Source organism: Sesamum indicum, unplaced genomic scaffold (assembly GCF_000512975.1).
Source record: "Sesamum indicum cultivar Zhongzhi No. 13 unplaced genomic scaffold, S_indicum_v1.0 scaffold00307, whole genome shotgun sequence".
Classification (NCBI taxonomy): Eukaryota; Viridiplantae; Streptophyta; class Magnoliopsida; order Lamiales; family Pedaliaceae; genus Sesamum; species Sesamum indicum.
This window is the reverse complement of record NW_011628200.1, coordinates 11,536-21,852: the sequence shown is the minus strand read 5'-3', so window position 1 is coordinate 21,852 and position 10,317 is coordinate 11,536. Positions and strand designations below refer to the sequence as shown.

The following is a 10,317-nucleotide window of genomic DNA, read 5'->3' as shown; positions in this document are numbered from 1 at the left end:
AGAGAAAGAAAAAGGAAGAAGAAAAGAAACGATAAAAAGAATCAAATTTTTACATAGATATAGTTGAAATTATTATATGTTCACAATCTGCAAAATTTATATATTTATAAATGTTAGTATAACCTTGATGTAACTACCATCTTACATTGTTGAACAACATGGGTTACTCAAACCATCAAAATTCAGATCAAACCATTAGATATGATAAACATTACAGAAAAATACATTTGGTAAAGTTTTAAACTTATTGGATATACGGATGTCGAGATATCGTACTCGAAAAATAAGAGTAATCATTCAAGACGGTATATCGTTGAATCAGGCCGTGTGATTTTAAATTATACCGTTTGATATGATCTAATTGACACTGTCTTGTGTATATTTAAATTTCATAAGAATCGGGTGCCCGAATTTTAAGATATCGTAATTATTGATTAAATTTTTTAATCTCATTATATATATATAATCAAAAAATAATAATTAGAATTGTTCAATCATCATCATCATCATCATTAATAATTTTTCAATTGAAATTTTAAGAAAAAAATATAAATTGTATTTTGCCCCCTTTCTTATCTTGAAAATGCTAAAAAATAAAAAGGTCCTATGTTGAGAAAATAGGCAAAAAAAAAAATCTCTATTCATTAACATTTAGCAAAGAGCCTATCTAATAGAAATAACATAAAGTGGGAGACACTTATCCTATGTTTGAAATTGGATTATTTTTAGCATATTTTAACCCATTTTTAGGTGGAATTTGACAAAGATACCCTTATACTATCAAGAGCAATAGATTTTTCAGTAGTTTTTATTACCTATTTAGTTTTTCAGAAATCAAATCTTTCGAAATTGTAAATTAATATAGGATTTACTTTAGGAATTGTTCATTCACTTAGTTGATCTAAATTTCTTGGGAGTTCATACTTTCTTAACATTCTTAACTTGGCTACTATTATTATCAAATACATACTGCATATTAAGCAAAGAAATAAAGTACTGCCGAATTATTCAATACAACTTCAACAACAAGGCACTGATACATGTATGAATTTTGGTAAGAAGATACCATACTAAAGTCAAAAAACAACGCCAAAGAACGGCAAAACCGGGCAGTATTGACAAGGCCGACCTTGTTCATACTCATAATTAAAATCGACGACCTAGAATGTCTTATCTTTGTGTTATTTCAATTTCTCCTTATCTTTATCAGTAATGAAAAATACTCTTTTTATATATATATAGCCATGCTATCTCCGTTATAGTTGAATGATTCAGCAGCAGTAATTTAGCTTTACATTAGGCTAAGCAAAACAGAAGCAAGAATGAAAGTAACAAATGCAGAAAGTTAAATAAGAGAACTCATAGGTAGCTTGTATCTCTTCTTATGCAAAATTAAACTTTTTATATAACTAAGGAATGAGAAAGGAATTACAAGTACAAGGGCCTCTACTTCAACACATGAAGACTTCCGAGGGCTCTCTGAAAAAAGGGGAGAAAGGGTTATATTAATAACCAGATGGTCCAGACTTGAAATCATTTTTTCAAGTCCGCATGGCCTTCATCTGCCAAGTGTCACTTCATTGTTAACACGTGTCATTTGGTCAATTCTGTTGACTTGCTCTGCTGTCACCTTATTTTTTCATTAGTTTGGAGAAACTGCTTTTTTCTGATTCCGATTCCGATTGCTTGAGGTCTTTTTTATCTTCAAATGATTTTGAAATTTTCATTTTTGATTTTCCTTTTAATGTCACCTGAATTCCTTTAAATAAATTATCAAGAAATTCCTCTCGAGAAAATTCCTCCAATGGATTCTGAGATTCTCCAGCGAGACAAGAAAATTTATTTTCTCCAGTTTTGCTTGAAGTCTCCATAGGAGAAGCAATTCTCGAAAGATTCTTTTTTAAATCATTTTGCATTTGTTTGAGGTATTCCTCAATAATTTAACCTTTCGTGATTACCCATTTCTTATTCAGAACTCTTTGGGAGATATGTTCAAAAGGATTGGGTGCCTAATTCTCTTCTTTTTCTGCAAGAACTTTACATTCTTGTAATTTTTCTTCCATCTCATTGATGATTTCTTGACCATAGTATTTCTTGATCTCGGGATCAATTTGCATCAACTTGTTCCAAAATTTTGAACAATACATCCTTTTTATGCATGGGATATTTGTAGAGTAATTCCTACTTCTGGTAGCCACATCCAGATCCATGGGATAGAGAATTCCATAAAAAAATAAAGAGAAGTCATTCCTTCAATCCATTTTCTCGATTTTCTGCTTGGATTGTTTTTGGCGAATAATTTAGCCATTCCGTATAGTATTCCTGGAAGATTTAAGAAAGAATAGAAATTGATGGACCAAAACTTATCCACCATTGGAATACCCAATTCGGTATTTCTTGTTGGAAAACCAATGGGCAAATTTTAAAAAATCATGTATGTTTTATTTTATAATTTTCATAAAGAAAAGTTTTATTAAATGCTTCAACATAGTCCCAGTAATTAAACTTTATTGTACTTTTTGATTTTGGGTGAAAGTATTCTTTTTCCCCTAAATGGTTTAATTCCCCACTCTACAGCAGTGATAAACTTTTTAATTACTGCTTTTGAATAATTAAATTCCTTCCCATTGCTGGAAAATGTGTGATTAATTTCAACACTCTGAGTTGCCTTAAGGATACATTCATAATGTGCCCTAGGTTTATATGACCCTGTTGAAAAAGATGCAACATTAAGGTACATTTTTATTAGATACTATGGATCATTTTCCCACCTCAAATCATCATTTTCAAGAAGAATAATTACCTCGTAGTGTTCACTAAATTTGTAATTAATTAATTCATCTTCATCTTCTTGCACCATTTTTGCATAAGATGCTAATGATTCATCAGTTGTTAATTTTTTATGTTCCTTTTTAAATTCAAGAAACTGTTTGAAGAGTTCATTTTCTTCTTCAGGGATGTTATTAAATTTTTCAATTGCGGAAATATTTTCCCTTACTAAGGTCCTATTTCTATGTCTGACAATATCACATGCTCGAAATCTACCTCCTCTTTGATTAGAGGAGGAATTTCTTCCTCTTCCCCTTTGGGGGAGCATTCTTGAAAAATAAAGATAATTCATTAGCCAGCATAAAGGCTATCTAATGGTATAGCAAATAAAGCTAATGGTATAGCAAATTTGCTATCTAAAATTGTTTAATACGATTTTCTGCAGTGACATTTGCATCTGGAAATTATATGAGAATGTCAGAAAGTATTTTCTTGATTTTATCAATTCGCTTTTTGATTATTTTTTGAGTTCTTTTTAATCTTGTCTTATATTCAATTGGTTCATCCCAAAATTTTTATTGGTAAATAGGCCAATGGACCCCATTCATAAAGAATCTTTCTCCTATGACTAATTCTTCCATCCAACGATTTGGAATTTTCGAGAAAATATTCATCCCTCTAAACATTTCATTTCCAAGTTCATCTGGATTCATCTCCATCAATATATTCTCTCGATAAAAAATCAGGGAGACTATTTGTCTCTCCTTTAATATGTTCAATAGAAAAATTAAATGGGGCAAGATGTGCTTGCCATCTAGCAAATATTTGTTTAGAAATATCATGTTTAAAATCTTTATAAAACATAAATTTAGCAGCAGAACAATCTGTTCTAATGGTGAATTCTTGATTAAGTAAATCATCTTGAAATTTTAATACACATTTAACAAAGCAAGAATTTCTTTAGCAACCGTAGCATAATTTTTTTGGGCTGCTTTCTATTTCCCCGAATGGAATCTAACTAGTACTCCTGCTTATTTTCATCAATTTATTTTAGTATTCCTCCAAATTCAATATTAGAGGCATCTGTTTCAATAATCTTTTTTCAATTTGGATTAGCAAGAGTTAGACATGGTAATGATTTTACCTTCTGTTTAATTAATCTAACTGCTTTTGTATGTTCATCAGTCCATTCTGATGGATTCTTCTTAAGCCTATCATACAATATTGTTGTATCTTGGGCAATGTTCTTATAGTATAGGGCTATATAATTCAGATTGCCTAAAAATCTTTGTAATTGAGTTTTATCAATGATTTTATCAGGGAATTTATCTGCAAATTCAATACTTCTATTAATGGGTATAATTTCTCCCTTTTCAATATGATGTCCAAGAAGTCTAACTTTTGTCTGAAAAATACTCATTTTTTATTTTGATAATACCAAATCATTTTGGATAACTAAGTTTTTAAACATTTCTAAATGCTTAAAATAGTCCTTGATACTATTTGAGAAGACTAAGATATCATCAATATAGACGATGATAAAATTAGAGAATTGATTAAAAATATCATTCATAATATTTTGAAATTTTGAAGGTGCATTTTTTAATCCAAATGGCATAACATTCCATTCATAATATCCAAATGGGACTGTAAATGTTGTTTTGTATCTATCTGAATCATTTATTTGAATTTGCCAATATCCTGATTTTAAGTCAAATTTTGAGAAAATTATTGCCCTGTGTAATCTATCTAACAGATCCTTCTTATTAGGAATCGGATATCTTATCCATTTTAAGACTTTATTAAGAGGCTTATAATTTATCACAAGCTTGGGTTTTCCTCTTTCATTTTCTACATATTTGCTAAAATAAAATGCAGTACATGACCATGGTGATTTTGAGGACCTAATTAGTTTTTTCTTAATTAGTGAATTAATTTCATTCTTACATAATTCTAAATATTCAGTATTCATTTGGCAAGGCCTTGCCTTAGTGGGGATATTTGCTTCCGAAAATTCATTTTCGTAGGGAAGGCTAACAATATACTTTTTCCTATGCCAAAATGCATTGGGTTGTTCGTCACATATTTCTAGTTCAAATTTATTTTGAATCACTTTAATCTTTCCTTGTAATTTAGAATTTTTAAGTTGTTCATTTATTTGTAGTGAATTTATTTCTTCCTTAATGAAACATATTTTGTTGATCTTGGATATTATCAAGTCTTTTATTTCATTTATAACTTTGTCTATTGATTGGGTGATGATTCAAATTTTATTGTTTCATTATCAAAAGTTCCTATTATACCCTTTTCATTATTATTCTTTCTCGAAAAAATCTTTTTAAGGAAAGGTGTTCCAAGAATAATTTCATTTGTTAAATCTTTTATTAGCAGGAAACTTGTTGGAATACATTTTTTATTATTACATATGTAAGCTTTTGGAATTTTAAAGCTTATATTGAGTTTTTGGCCATTGGCAGATGATAAAGAGTGGATCGTTTCTTCAAAATACTTAGTTGGTATAAGACCTTCTTTAATACAGTCAATAAGAGCAGTAAATGTTTTCCTGAAATTGTTATTTATTAAAAAATCAATTTTAACATTCCATTTTTGACTACTGACTATTTCCAAAGTGGATAGAAAATCTTCCTTTTTTCTTCTGTTATTTCATTATCTTTGCTAATTTCAATCTTCTCAAGTCTATTAGTAAGAGACTGATTGTATTTTTAATATTTTTTATATCTTCTTGTTTCTTCTTTTTTGTTTTTGCATCTATTTGCAAGATGATCTGTTTCTCCACAAATATAACATCTTTTTATTTTCTTTGTGGTATTATTTTTAGCCTTCCATTCATTTTTTCTAGCTAAGTCTTTTTCTTTATTTATTTCTTTTCTAAATTTTTTCTTTTTGTACCTCTTTTCCTTCAACCCCAAAGTTCTATTCCTAGAGATTTTTTATTTATTGGATGGTTTCATTTCCATCCGAAATTGAGCACAAAATTGTCCTAATTGACTTTTCTTTGTTAAATTTTATCTTTTAATTTATTTATTTAATCTAATTTCATTGCATTAATTTAATCCTTCCTGGATACAGGTTCCAATTAACCTCCCATAAGTATATTGATTATAATTAATGTGCAGGTCTCCTTTTCTTAGGACATTTCTAACCCTTTTTGCAAAAAAATGAGGGAGATCATCTATAAATTTAGACTTCCAATGAGAATCATTTGACTCTGGGAGTTCCATAACTCTACTAAGAAATACATCTTTATACCATCTAAATGAAGTTAATGTCTTACATTTTAGATTCTATAGAAGTGTTTGAATATTTTCACTGTTATCTGACCATCTATCTGTAAAATGCTCAACGATGTTTATAGCTAATGTATAAATTGCTTTCTCCTCTGAGATATTATCTTCAAGTTTCATTGTATTTAATATTTCATCTTTATCAGTTTGGCTAAGATAATTATCCCACCACCCTTTTAATTGGCCAATGAATCCTGCTATGATCATTTTAGCAATAGCTTTATCGTATTTATTATTTCCTTTACAGATAGTACTATACATCATCATTTTATGTATAGTATTATATTTGTCTTTCTGTAAATCCATCAATGTCCATTCATAAATTTGTTTTACATTATAACTATTTTGGTCAATTATCTCTTGTTCTTCATAAAGGTAATTTGGTGGATTTCTCTAAATAATAAAGTATCGGAGCATTCGAGAGGATGATTTTATGCTTTGATGTTCTGAGTACAATAATAGCAGTAATAGTATGCTGAAATTTTGCCTACAATAGTAGCCATACTACCTGCATATGATTTTAATATTCCCTTCTCTAAACATGAGATGACAGTTGATATATAGAATGCAAATCTCATGTACCCAAGTAGACAATTGCAATCTCTAGGTTTTTGGCATCTTACTGTTAAGACAAATGAGTTAACTTCGTTAGTCAGTCATTGTCACATTGTGGGAATGGAATGTCTGATCCACTTCCAGTGTAATCTATAGTTTGGTCTTATGTAAACGGTACATGTGATATTCCTGTATATATGAACTTAGTCTGTTTGGGTAAGATTGGAAGTGATGAGCTTTTCCTTAAGTATTGTTTATGATAAAGGATCTGAAACTTTGAAAAAAAATAAACAAGGCTTTTAAATTATTGTCAATTAGCATAAAGTTTCAATTTTGAATTAGTCATTTAGTTGATTTTTTTTGTATTGTATATTATAACTTGAACTTCGACAAGTTAATTATATTTTCATCAATTAATTTGCAATTTATCTTCTTTATAGTTCACCTAAACTTTATTAACAAAATTTGAGTAGTATGTTAATATATTATTAAACTCATACTTAAATTCATTCTTAGTAGTTTTCTTCAATATGAATATGATTGTCTTTTAGTTTATAAAAGTAATACTTATTCATTTATTTCAACTGATATATCTCTTTGTATATATATTATGAATTTTTATTTTTTTTTTAATATTGATGCACTTTTATTTCAGAACAAAATGTATTTGTACTATTTATCTAAAAGCATCTCTTTCAGTTGACTTCGACATAATTAAAATTTTATGAGATATCTTTTAATTATTAATTAATTTAATCCATGCACGGGCACACTCTAGTGTATATATATGTCAAGGTTTATTTATACAGAATTTCTATTTTTCACTAAACAATCCAACTTCAGACTCTTTTCCTATTCTTGCTGCTTATTACAAAAACTCTGGACATCCTTTGCCTCAATTTCAATATCGCTACTTCAAAAGCACAAGTCTTTGTGAACACTACCCTAAATGACTCACACCTTGAGACTCTTAGTCTTGACTCTCTTCCAAGTTAACAACATATGAACTATTAACATCAGCAATTTTACATCTACATTATTAATTAGGGTTAATTACACTTAAACTTCCTATGAAAATGTGAACTATACTTCCTCAATCCCCTCCCCACCCACCCCCCAAAAAAAAGAAACAAAGAGTTCCAAAACTTCGCTTGCAACCCCTAAAAGAATTCACATTTTACACCTAAACCCCTTAGTTATAGTTTAGAAAACAAAATGTTGTTCCTTTAATATAGATTCCGCTGGACTGCTGGAACACAGCTGGTAAAAAAGTTCAATAGATTATTATATCTTATATGATCCCTAATATGCAAGTAAATTTGTTAGCAAATTTTCTTTCCTTTAAAGCACTTGTCTCTAATTCCCCCTTTTTTGAATAAATTTTTCTTTTGGTCATGTAGATTTCTGCAGTTGCTAGAATCCACGAAATGCCTTGGCATATGCTACCCACACATTCTTCCAGAAGCATGGTTTCCTTTATGTGCATACTCCTATTATGCAACTAGTGATTGTGAGGGTGGAGATGTTTCAAGTCACAACAATAATAAGTGATGTTGAAAATTTTGAGGAGCTAAAAGAGAACCCTCCTCCTTGAGAATCTGACATAAAAGCTCCTGAGCTTGTTGTCAAGGAGAAAGGAGAAATAGTAGCCAAGCTAAAGTTTGCTAAAGCAAGTAAGGAGGAAATTGTTGCTGAGTGTACCAACGCTAAAGAGAACCTCTGAAAGCTGCATGAATGGCACAAGTTGGCTGAGAGATGGAAGTTTGGTGGTGCTATTCCCAAGAGGGATGGAAAAGTTGACTATGCTGAAGATGTTTTCAGCAGGCAAGCATTTTGAATGTATCAGGACAACTATAGAAACATATGCATGTGCTCTCAGTAGCGTGTATACGGCCAACGTTACGTTTCGAGCTGAACAATCGCATACTCCAAGATAGCTTACTGAATTTTGGATGGTGGAACATGAGATAGCATTTGCTGATATAAAGGTGTGCTAATTGTAAGCGTTTCTGTGTATTCGTACAAAATTTTGAATACACATGAAAAAGAAAGCAATTCAACTTTTTGTCTATCATACTACATATTCCACTCCTTGAGAAATACACATAAATGATCTTATAGGGACAAATTCATGCACACTGAAAACTTTTGTCTGCACTATAATGACTAATTGTGTAAAATCTATCTAGATGCAACATATCCTCACTTTGATGTGGCCCAAATTCAGTCGGAAGTGTTGCTAATGTTTTCCTATCCTTTTGGATAGGATTAGTTGATTTAAATCTACTAGTTTTATAACTTTGTCAACAGATTCTTTTTCCTCATCTGTAGCTACAGTTAAACGGCGAGATTACTAATCCATATTTCTTTGAAAATCGACACTAAACAACCATTGTGTTGCTACCCTATTCCCAGAAACTTGCAATCGTTGTTATCTTTCTTTTTAAGTTCTTCCAAGTATGCTCTAGCATAGAAGATTATAGAGTTGACACTTTTGTAGGATGATATGAACTGTGCGGAAGCATATGTCAGGTTTCTTTGTCAGTGGTTGCTTGACCATTGCTATGGCTTGACCATTGATAGAACTACCCTCCAACGACTTGAAATGGTTGCAAAATCCAAGTTTCACAGAGTCGCTTACAGTGAGGCAGTTGCCATTCTTGAGGAAGCAACGAAAGTGAGAAAATTTGAGAATAAAGCAGAATGGGGGATTAATTTAGCTTCTGAACATGAAAGTAAATTGCTATATCTTCTATCCATCATCTTCAATTCATCAACTCATAGCTTATACATGATCGATTTCCTCCCAAATTATGATAACAGATATCGTCTATAACCATCCAAAAGCAAGCAAAGCCAGAAATATGAAGGTCAATGAAGAAAATAAAACTGTTGTTGTAACGAACGTGCTTGTACCTAAGGTAGGCTCTTATTCTTCTCTCTCCTTTTCTCCCCTTCTCTCTATAACACATTATTTTTCCAAGTAGATTGAAATATTATGGGTAATTCTTTGATAAAGCTTGTTATGAATTTTCAATAATTTGACCACTTGTTCTTACTAGATGGGGGAACTTATTGGTGGTAGCCAAAGAGAAGAGAATTACGAGGTTCTAAAGCAAAGGTAAGAAAAATTTTGTTAACACAATATCTTGATCTTGTTAGGTACGAAACCCACTGTGGTATCCTTTATCAACAATGCCTAACCAACTATTACACTTTATATTTTGGAGTACAAAACTCCTTAAGGATTACAAACCAGATATACAATAATAATTTGAAAGACACAAGAACAATAAGATAAAGGAATAAAATCGTATTCAGAAAGAGGCTCAGGAACTAAGCCAGATTCAGTCGTTAAAGGGTCACGGTCACCGGGCACCGCACCCACTCAAGCCAACCCACGGTTGCTCCACACAAACTCAGGATCACAGAGATCAACTCAGCAAGTCACAGGTCTCAACAGACTCAACGTTCACACAGAACACTCAAGGAAATGGGTTTCTCACAGAGAGTATATATTTTCGGATTTTTTGCTCGTCCCCTATGAAGGGATGAGGAACTCCCTTTTATAGGTCTCAAGAACAGGTTACAATGGAAGGTGAGGTGGCTTTCCTAAAGCCATTAAGTTGGCTTAGGAAAGCCACCGTGACTGTCGCCGGTGAACGGAGAAGGAAAGGGGGGGTCAAAA

General features: G+C 31.2%; 1 pseudogene; it reads left to right on the top strand.

Moving 5' to 3' along the window:
* The first annotated feature begins 7,936 nt into the window (after positions 1-7,936).
* On the top strand, positions 7,937-9,769 carry LOC105180066 (annotated as a pseudogene).
* The last annotated feature ends 548 nt before the right edge of the window (positions 9,770-10,317 follow it).